This window comes from Pseudophryne corroboree, chromosome 1, assembly GCF_028390025.1.
Source record: "Pseudophryne corroboree isolate aPseCor3 chromosome 1, aPseCor3.hap2, whole genome shotgun sequence".
Taxonomy (NCBI): Eukaryota; Metazoa; Chordata; class Amphibia; order Anura; family Myobatrachidae; genus Pseudophryne; species Pseudophryne corroboree.
The window spans coordinates 237488869-237499972 of record NC_086444.1 but is presented as its reverse complement, the minus strand read 5'-3'; the positions used below and the strand labels follow the sequence as shown (position 1 = coordinate 237499972).

General features: G+C 51.7%; 1 protein-coding gene across 1 annotated transcript in view; it reads left to right on the top strand.

Annotated features, from left to right (window-relative positions):
• The first annotated feature begins 512 nt into the window (after positions 1–512).
• The window catches only part of TRIM36 (tripartite motif containing 36), a 173587-nt gene continuing 162995 nt past the window's right edge, over positions 513–11104 (top strand). Inside the window, exon 1 of the mRNA XM_063964150.1 lies at positions 513–584. The gene's annotated coding sequence lies outside the window, so the exon portion shown is untranslated. The remainder of the gene's footprint in view (positions 585–11104) is intronic.

Sequence of the window (11104 nt, the reverse complement as noted above, 5' to 3'; positions counted from 1 at the left end):
TTAACAGTATGAACAAAACAGCATCAGCCAGAGACTGATCACAACTGTAACATAACCCTTATGTAAGCAACAACTATATACAAGCCTTGCAGAAATTGTCCGCATTGGGACGGGCGCACAGCATCCTCTACGGACTAGGAGAAAAAGATTTACCGGTAGGTTTAAAATCTTATTTTCTCTTACGTCTTAGAGGATGCTGGGGACCAGTGGCGTCATGAGGTGGGTGCGGGGGGTGCGGCCCGCACCCGGGTGTCACCCTTCAATAGGGTGACACCAAAACGAGCCGCGCACTCACACGCACCCCCATCCCCTGACATGAGAAACACAGGTCCACGGTTGAGACCATACCCCCTCTTCCAGGCCCCGCCTCCTAAAGTCCGACACTCTCACCTGTTTAGTGAGATCAGCAGGCAGCGCAGTACAGAGCCGTGCAGGCAGTGCAGTGGCCGACCCTCCCCTTTCCTCCAGAGTCCGGACACTCTCTCCTCACTCGGGTCCTGAGCCTGACACACACAAGCTCCGCCTCCCACACTATACTACAGGAGGAAGGAGCTGCTGGTGATGTGCTGCTTGATGCCAGCCAGGTAACTTCTATAAATGCTCCATGATTAGCAGAATCGATTTATGAGGTGTGTGTGTATGAGGCTGAATGTGTTAATGGGCATTGGGATGTAGAAATTGTTGGGTTACTGAGTGTTAGGTGGGGGGGGGGGGGAGCTAATTGGGGCTGTGTTAATGTAGTATGGGTGCCGCTTGTGACTGTAGTATGAGTGCTGTGTGAGCATAGTATGGGTGCCACTGTGTGAATGTAGTATGGGTGCTATGTGAGAGTAGTATGGGTGCCAATGTGTGAGTGTAGTATGGGTGCTGTGTGAGCGTAGTATGGGTGCAGCTGTGTGAGTGTAGTATGGGTGCTGTGTAGTATGGGTGCCGATGTGTGAGTGTAGTATGGGTGCCGTGTAGTATGGGTGCTGCTGTGTGAGTGTAGTATGGGTGCTGTGTGAATGAAGTGTGGGTGCTGTGTAAGAGTAGTATGGGTGCTGTGTAGTATGGGTGCTGTGTGAGCGTAGTATGGGTGCCGGTGTGAGTGTAGTATGGGTGCTGTGTGAGCGTAGTATGGGTGCCGATGTGTGAGTGTAGTATGGGTGCTGTGTGAGCGTAGTATGGGTGCCGCTGTGTGAGCGTAGTATGGGTGCCGCTGTGTGAGTGTAGTATGGGTGCCGCTGTGTGAGTAGTATGGGTGCCGCTGTGTGAGCGTAGTATGGGTGCTGGTGTGTGAGCGTAGTATGGGTGCTGCTGTGTGAGTGTAGTATGGGTGCCGCTGTGTGAGTAGTATGGGTGCCGCTGTGTGAGCGTAGTATGGGTGCCGGTGTGTGAGCGTAGTACGGGTGCTGCTGTGTGAGTGTAGTATGGGTGCTGCTGTGTGAGCGTAGTATGGGTGCTGTGTGAGCGTAGTATGGGTGCCGCTGTGTGAGAGTAGTATGGGTGCTGCTGTGTGAGCGTAGTATGGGTGCTGCTGTGTGAGCGTAGTATGGGTGCTGCTGTGTGAGCGTAGTATGGGTGCTGCTGTGTGAGAGTAGTATGGGTGCTGCTGTGTGAGCGTAGTATGGGTGCTGCTGTGTGAGTGAAGTATGAGTGCTGCTGTGAGCGTAGAGTGGGTGCTGCTGTGTGAGCGTAGTATTGGTGCTGTGTGAGCGTAGAGTGGGTGCTGCTGTGTGAGCGTAGTATGGGTGCTGTGTGAGCGTAGTATGGGTGCTGCTGTGTGAGCGTAGTATGGGTGCTGTGTGAGCGTAGTATGGGTGCTGCTGTGTGAGCGTAGTATGGGTGCTGTGTGAGTGTAGTATGGGTGCTGCTGTGTGAGCGTAGTATGGTTGCTGTGTGAGTGTAGTATGGGTGCTGCTGTGTGAGCGTAGTATGGGTGCTGTGTGAGCATAGAGTGGGTGCTGCTGTGTGAGCGTAGTATGTGTGTGAGCGTAGTATGGGTGCTGTTTGAGCGTAGTATGGGTGCTGCTGTGTGAGCGTAGTATGGGTGCTGTGTGAGCGTAGTATGGATGCTGCTGTGTGAGCGTAGTATGTGTGTGAGCGTAGTATGGGTGCTGTGTGAGCGTAGTATGGGTGCTGTGTGAACGTAGTATGGGTGCTGCTGTGTGAGCGTAGTATGGGTGCTGTGTGAGCATAGAGTGGGTGCTGCTGTGTGAGCGTAGTATGTGTGTGAGCGTAGTATGGGTGCTGTTTGAGCGTAGTATGGGTGCTGCTGTGTGAGCGTAGTATGGGTGCTGTGTGAGCGTAGTATGGATGCTGCTGTGTGAGCGTAGTATGTGTGTGAGCGTAGTATGGGTGCTGTGTGAGCGTAGTATGGGTGCTGTGTGAACGTAGTATGGGTGCTGCTGTGTGAGCGTAGTATGGGTGCTGTGTGAGTGTAGTGTGGGTGCTGCTGTGAGGGAAGCTTTATGGGAGCTGAAAGGGTGGGTGGATGAATGTGCTAATGGGTGTTGGGAGGAGGGATTGATAATGAATTGGGGAGAGATGGGGTAATGGATGTACGTGGATGGAGTGCTTCAGTAATGGGTTCTTGGACAGGGATATGTTTGCGGTTGCTGTGTAGGGGAGAGTGTAGTATGGGTGCCGCTGTGTGAGTAGTATGGGTGCTGCTGTGTGAGCGTAGTATGGGTGCCGGTGTGTGAGCGTAGTACGGGTGCTGCTGTGTGAGTGTAGTATGGGTGCTGCTGTGTGAGCATAGTATGGGTGCTGTGTGAGCGTAGTATGGGTGCCGCTGTGTGAGAGTAGTATGGGTGCTGCTGTGTGAGCGTAGTATGGGTGCTGCTGTGTGAGCGTAGTATGGGTGCTGCTGTGTGAGCGTAGTATGGGTGCTGCTGTGTGAGAGTAGTATGGGTGCTGCTGTGTGAGCGTAGTATGGGTGCTGCTGTGTGAGTGAAGTATGAGTGCTGCTGTGAGCGTAGAGTGGGTGCTGCTGTGTGAGCGTAGTATGGGTGCTGTGTGAGCGTAGAGTGGGTGCTGCTGTGTGAGCGTAGTATGGGTGCTGTGTGAGTGTAGTATGGGTGCTGCTGTGTGAGCGTAGTATGGTTGCTGTGTGAGTGTAGTATGGGTGCTGCTGTGTGAGCGTAGTATGGGTGCTGTGTGAGCATAGAGTGGGTGCTGCTGTGTGAGCGTAGTATGTGTGTGAGCGTAGTATGGGTGCTGTTTGAGCGTAGTATGGGTGCTGCTGTGTGAGCGTAGTATGGGTGCTGTGTGAGCGTAGTATGGATGCTGCTGTGTGAGCGTAGTATGTGTGTGAGCGTAGTATGGGTGCTGTGTGAGCGTAGTATGGGTGCTGTGTGAGCATAGAGTGGGTGCTGCTGTGTGAGCGTAGTATGTGTGTGAGCGTAGTATGGGTGCTGTTTGAGCGTAGTATGGGTGCTGCTGTGTGAGCGTAGTATGGGTGCTGTGTGAGCGTAGTATGGATGCTGCTGTGTGAGCGTAGTATGGGTGCTGTGTGAGTGTAGTATGGGTGCTGCTGTGTGAGCGTAGTATGGTTGCTGTGTGAGTGTAGTATGGGTGCTGCTGTGTGAGCGTAGTATGGGTGCTGTGTGAGCATAGAGTGGGTGCTGCTGTGTGAGCGTAGTATGTGTGTGAGCGTAGTATGGGTGCTGTTTGAGCGTAGTATGGGTGCTGCTGTGTGAGCGTAGTATGGGTGCTGTGTGAGCGTAGTATGGATGCTGCTGTGTGAGCGTAGTATGTGTGTGAGCGTAGTATGGGTGCTGTGTGAGCGTAGTATGGGTGCTGTGTGAACGTAGTATGGGTGCTGCTGTGTGAGCGTAGTATGGGTGCTGTGTGAGTGTAGTGTGGGTGCTGCTGTGAGGGAAGCTTTATGGGAGCTGAAAGGGTGGGTGGATGAATGTGCTAATGGGTGTTGGGAGGAGGGATTGATAATGAATTGGGGAGAGATGGGGTAATGGATGTACGTGGATGGAGTGCTTCAGTAATGGGTTCTTGGACAGGGATATGTTTGCGGTTGCTGTGTAGGGGAGAGTGTAGTATGGGTGCCGCTGTGTGAGTAGTATGGGTGCTGCTGTGTGAGCGTAGTATGGGTGCCGGTGTGTGAGCGTAGTACGGGTGCTGCTGTGTGAGTGTAGTATGGGTGCTGCTGTGTGAGCATAGTATGGGTGCTGTGTGAGCGTAGTATGGGTGCCGCTGTGTGAGAGTAGTATGGGTGCTGCTGTGTGAGCGTAGTATGGGTGCTGCTGTGTGAGCGTAGTATGGGTGCTGCTGTGTGAGCGTAGTATGGGTGCTGCTGTGTGAGAGTAGTATGGGTGCTGCTGTGTGAGAGTAGTATGGGTGCTGCTGTGTGAGCGTAGTATGGGTGCTGCTGTGTGAGTGAAGTATGAGTGCTGCTGTGAGCGTAGAGTGGGTGCTGCTGTGTGAGCGTAGTATGGGTGCTGTGTGAGCGTAGAGTGGGTGCTGCTGTGTGAGCGTAGTATGGGTGCTGTGTGAGTGTAGTATGGGTGCTGCTGTGTGAGCGTAGTATGGTTGCTGTGTGAGTGTAGTATGGGTGCTGCTGTGTGAGCGTAGTATGGGTGCTGTGTGAGCATAGAGTGGGTGCTGCTGTGTGAGCGTAGTATGTGTGTGAGCGTAGTATGGGTGCTGTTTGAGCGTAGTATGGGTGCTGCTGTGTGAGCGTAGTATGGGTGCTGTGTGAGCGTAGTATGGATGCTGCTGTGTGAGCGTAGTATGTGTGTGAGCGTAGTATGGGTGCTGTGTGAGCGTAGTATGGGTGCTGTGTGAGCATAGAGTGGGTGCTGCTGTGTGAGCGTAGTATGTGTGTGAGCGTAGTATGGGTGCTGTTTGAGCGTAGTATGGGTGCTGCTGTGTGAGCGTAGTATGGGTGCTGTGTGAGCGTAGTATGGATGCTGCTGTGTGAGCGTAGTATGTGTGTGAGCGTAGTATGGGTGCTGTGTGAGCGTAGTATGGGTGCTGTGTGAACGTAGTATGGGTGCTGCTGTGTGAGCGTAGTATGGGTGCTGTGTGAGTGTAGTGTGGGTGCTGCTGTGAGGGAAGCTTTATGGGAGCTGAAAGGGTGGGTGGATGAATGTGCTAATGGGTGTTGGGAGGAGGGATTGATAATGAATTGGGGAGAGATGGGGTAATGGATGTACGTGGATGGAGTGCTTCAGTAATGGGTTCTTGGACAGGGATATGTTTGCGGTTGCTGTGTAGGGGAGATTAATCAGTGCCACCACCAAGTACATCTAATGCCACCTCTAAGACACCACATGATACCACATATCCCCACATGTCACCACCAAGATGCCACATTTCACCACAACACCACAATTCACCACATGACACCACATTTCAATACATGATACCCCATATCCCCACATGTCACCACATGACACCACATTTCAATACATGATACCCCATATCCCCACATGTCACCACATGACACCACATTTCAATACATGATACCCCATATCCCCACATGACACCACATTTCAATACATGATACCCCATATCCCCACATGTCACCACATGACACCACATTTCAATACATGATACCCCATATCCCCACATGTCACCACATGACACCACATTTCAATACATGATACCCCATATCCCCACATGTCACCACATGACACCACATTTCAATACATGATACCCCATATCCCCACATGTCACCACATGACACCACATTTCACCAGCTGAGCTGCGGTTTAGTACGCTGCTCATGTATTCCTATGGGTGCTTGTACTTAGACGCACACGTGCACCCTAGTCGTGATTGACGCAAATATGCCAAGCTGCAGGATGGAAGTGTGTAGGGGCAGGGCAATTAAAGGAAGGCTCTTGATACAACCCATGATGCAGATCACACCACCACACCACACCACTGGTCATGCCCCCCACATCACTAGTCACATCCCCTGTGGCAGCACACAATAGGCCTTTCATGAATTTCAGCTCCAGGCCCATGTGAACCTTAATCTGGCACTGGCTATGACATCAGTCTTCGTGATGTTACCATGCCCGCCAGCGCCGCTAGCAATACTGGGAGGGAGAAGTGGGAGGAGACTGCATTCTGTAGTGCTGCCGCTGCATTACAATAGGGAGGACCTGTAATGCAGTGTGCAGTTCATTGAACTTGGAGTCTCCTGCTGGCTGCTGCTGTCACTCCCTGGCTGGCTGTCAGTCGTTTCAGCTGCCAGTTTGGAGCAGCAGAGCGTACCGTAGCACGCTCCCACTACACAGACAGAAATAGAACGCCTCAATTGTGGACGCAGACAGCGGGAGAGTGATGCTCCCACTGCCCAGAGCAGTAAGGGGGAATAATAAGGGGTAGTGGGAAGCAGTGCTCCAGCTACCCGTAATTTTTGCTTTAATATTTGGGTCGCTAGCGGGTGCGTGTGTATGCACTCATCCATGACTGTTGACATATCAATGGATTTTGGGCCTAATTCAGCATCAGTAGTAGTTTTGCTAAAAGTAGCAAAACTACAACTGCTTTCTCTAGCATGTGGGGGGGCTCCCCAGCACAGGTTAAGGGCACCCCACATGCCAAGTCCGCCCCCCCCCCCGCTGATATGCGAGCGCATTGCTATACATAGATGCGCTCGCATTTTAAGGGTAGCCCTCTCCCTCCGCAGCCTAGCTGTAAAGGCAGTCGCCTGGCCGCCATCTTTTGGGTCGCAGCGGCTGCGTGTGCTGTCATGCAGCCACTGCAGCCTGCCCCACATATGGTCCAGAAACGTCTGCGTTGTCCGGACCACGCCCCTGAAACGGTGCATCGACGCCCCGTCACCACCCCCCGCCAAGATTCCGTGTGGTATAATATGGGAGGAAGTACGTGGGGGGTGACACCATGAGTTACCACACCGGGTGACACCAACCCTAGTGACGCCTCTGCTGGGGACTCCGTAAGGACCATGAGGATTATACCAAAGCTCCAGACCGGGCGGGAGAGTGCGGATGACTCTGCAGCACCGATTGAGCAAACATGAGGTCCTCATCAGCCAGCGTATCAACTTGTAGAATTTTGCAAAAGTGTTTGAACCCGACCAAGTAGCTGCTCGGCACAGCTGTACTGCCGAGACGCCTCGGGCAGCCGCCGAAGAAGAGCCCACCTTCCTAGTGGAATGGACCTTTACCGAATTTGGGAACGGCAATCCAGCCGTAGAATGGTCCTGCTGAATCGTGTTACAGATCCAGCGAGCAATAGTCTGCTTAGAAGCAGGAGCGCCAACCTTGTTGGCCGCATACAGGACAAACAGTACCTCTGTTTTCCTAACTCGAGCCGTCCTGGCTACATAAATTTTTAAGGCCCTGACTACATCAAGGGACTTGGAATCCTCCAAGTCACCCGTAGCCACAGGCACCACAATAGGTTGGTTCATATGGAACGACGAAACCACCTTAGGTAGAAATTGAGGACGAGTTCTCAACTCCGCTCGATCCACATGGAAAATCAGATAGGGGCTCTTGTGAGACAAAACCGCCATGAGAAATTTTAACTCCACCGTTTGAAGAGGTTCAAACCAGTGTGATTTAAGGAACCATAACACCACGTTAAGGTCCCATGGTGCCACTGGGGGCACCAAAGGAGGTTGGATGTGCAGCTCTCCCTTTACAAAAGTCTGGACTTCTGGGAGAGAAGCCAATTCCTTCTGAAAGAATATAGATAAGGCCGAAATCTGCACCTTAATGGAGCCTAACTTAAGGCCCATATCCACTCCTGTCTGTAGAAAGTGGAGAAAATGACCCAGCTGAAAATCTTCCGTAGGAGCATGCTTGGCCTCACACCAAGAAACATATTTCCTGCAGATATGGTGATAATGCTTCGCCGTTACCTCCTTCCTAGCTTTGATTAGAGTAGGGATGACTTCCCCCGGAATACCTTTCCTAGCTAGGATTTAGTGTTCAACCGCCATGCCGTCAAACGTAACCGTGGTAAGTCTTGGAACACACAGGTCCCCTGTTGCAACAGGTCCTCCCTGGGAGGAAGAGGCCACGGATCTTCTGCGATCATTTCCTGAAGATCTGATACCAGGCCCTTCGAGGCCAATCTGGAACAATGAGTATTGTCTGCACTCTTGTTCGTCTTATGATTCTCAATATTTTTGAGACGAGTGGAAGTGGAGGGAACACATAGACCGACTGAAACACCCACGGTGTCACTAGTGCGTCCACCGCCACTGCCTGAGGGTCCCTTGACCTGGAACAATACGTCCGAAGCTTTTTGTTGAGGCGTGACGCCATCATGTCTATTTGAGGAAGTCCCCAACGACTTGTTATCTCTGCAAAGACCTCTTGATGAAGTCCCCACTCTCCTGGATGGAGATCGTGTCTGCTGAGGAAGTCTGCTTCCCAGTTGTCCACTCCCGGAATGAAGACAGCTGACAGAGCGCTTACATGATTTTCTGCCCAGCGAAGAATCCTGGTGGCTTCTGCCATTGCTGCTCTGCTCCTTGTCCCGCCCTGGCGGTTTACATGCGCCACGGCTGTGACGTTGTCTGATTGGATCAGAACGGGTAGATTGCGAAGAAAATTCTCCGGCTGTTGCAGGCCGTTGTATATGGCTCTTAATTCCAGCACATTGATGTGTAGACAAGCCTCCTGGCTTGACCATATTCCCTGAAAATTTCTTCCTTGTGTGACAGCTCCCCATCCTGTGAGGCTCGCGTCCGTGGTCACAAGAACCCAATCTTGAATGCCGAACCTGCGACCCTCTAGAAGGTGAGCACTCTGGAGCCACCACAGGAGAGAGACCCTGGCCTTGGGGGACAGGCTTATACTCTGATGTATCTGTAGATGGGACCCTGACCACTTGTCCAGAAGGTTCCACTGAAAAGTTCTCGCATGGAACCTGCCGAACGGAATGGCCTCGTAGGCCGCCACCATTTTTCCCAATACTCGAGTGCATTGATGAACTGACACTCTTTTTGGTTTCAGCATGTCCTTGACCATGCTCTGGAGTTCCTGGGCTTTTTCCAATGGGAGAAAAACCCTCTTTTTTTCCGTGTCCAGAACCATGCCCAAAAATGACAGCCGAGTTGTCGAAACCAACTGCGACTTCGGTAGATTTAGAATCCAGCCGTGTTGTTGTAGTACGCTCAGGGAGAGAGACACGCTCTTTAGTAACTGATCTCTCGATCTTGCCTTTATCAGGAGATCGTCCAAGTATGGGATTATTGTGACCCCCTGCTTGCGCAGGAGCACCATCATTTCCGCCATCACCTTGGTGAAAATTCTCGGGGCCGTGGAAAGCCCAAACGGCAACGTCTAAAACTGGTAATGACAATCCTGTACAGCGAATCTCAGGTACGCCTAATGAGTAGGATATATGGGGACATGAAGGTAAGCATCCTTTATGTCTAGTGACACCATAAAATCCCCCGCTTCGAGGCTGGAGATCACTGCCCGGAGAGATTCCATCTTGAATTTGAACCTTTTCAAATATAGGTTTAGGGATTTTAGATTCAGAATTGGTCTGACCGAGCCATCCGGCTTCGGGACCACAAACAGGGTTGAATAAAACCCTTTTCCCTTTTGCCCTAGGGGAACCTTGATAATCACCTGCTGTTGACACAGTTTTTGAATGGCAGCTGAAACTATTTCCCTCTCTGGGGGAGAAGCTGGCAAGGCCGATTTGAAAAATCGGTGTGGAGGCACATCTTTGAACTCGTTTGTAGCCTTGGGATACAATTTCGACCACCCAAGGATCCAAATCCGACTGAACCCAGACCTGGCTGAAGAGACGAAGACGTGCCCCCACCGGTGCGGACTCCCGCAGCGGAGCCTCAGCGCCATGCGGTGGATTGTGTAGAGGCCGGGGAGGATTTTTGTTCCTGGGAACTAGCTGTAGCTGGTGTTCTTTTCCCTCTACCTCTGGCGAGGAAGGAAGAGCCCCGACCCTTTCTGAACTTATGCGACCGAAAGGACTGCATCTGGTATTGAGGTGTTTTCTTTTGTTGTGGGGGAACATAAGGCAAAAAAGAAGACTTACCCGCGGTAGCTGTGGAAACCAGGTCCGCGAGGCCCTCCCCAAATAAAACTTCACCTTAGTAAGGCAAAGCCTCCATACGTCTCTTTGAATCAGCATCACCTGTCCATTGACTGGTCCACAGGGACCTTCTAGCAGACACTGCCATGGCATTGGTTCTTGAACTCAACAGCCCAATATCTCTCGCAGCCTCTCTCATATATAACGCTGCGTCCTTAATGTGAACCAAGGTCAACAAAATACTACCCTTATCTAAGGTGTCAATGTCAGATGACAAGCTATCTACCCACGCTGCAATTGCGCTACCAACCCATGCCGACGCTACTGCAGGCCTGAGTAGGGCTCCCGTATGGGCATAAATTGATTTTAAGGTAGTTTCCTGCCTGCAATCCGCAGGATCCTATAGGGCCGCCGTGTCCGGGGATGGTAGCGCCACCTTTTTGGATAAGCGCGTCAAGGCCTTGTCCACCGTGGGCAAGGATTCCCACCATAACCTGTCCTTTGAGGGGAAAGGATACGCCATAATAATTCTCTTGGGAACCTGCAGTCTCTTGTCTGGAGTTTCCCAAGCCTTTCCAAATAAAGCGTTCAGCTCATGAGATGGGGGAAACGTTACCTCAGGTTTCTTTTCCTTAAACATGCAGACCCTCATGTCAGAGACAGAAGGGTCCTCTGTGATATGTAATACATCTTTTATTGCAATAATCATATATTGAATACTCTTGGCCACTCTTGGGTGCAACCTCGCATCATCATAGTCGACACTGGAGTCAGAATCCGTGTCGGTATCAGTGTCTGCTACCTGGGAAAAGGGACATTTATAGGACCCTGAAGGGTCTTGTGACACAGTCAAAGCCATGGATTGACTCCCTGCTTTGTCCTTGGACTCTGCTTTGTCCAATCTCTTATGTAATAAAGTCACATTAGCATTTAACACATTCCACATGTCCAACCAATCAGGTGTCGGCTGTGCCGACGGAGACACCACCACCATCTGCTCTGCATCCTCCCTAGACGAGCCTTCCGCTTCAGACATGTCGACACACACGTGCTGACACCCCCACACACACTGGGATATATGAATATGGGGACAGCCCCCCAATAAGGCCCT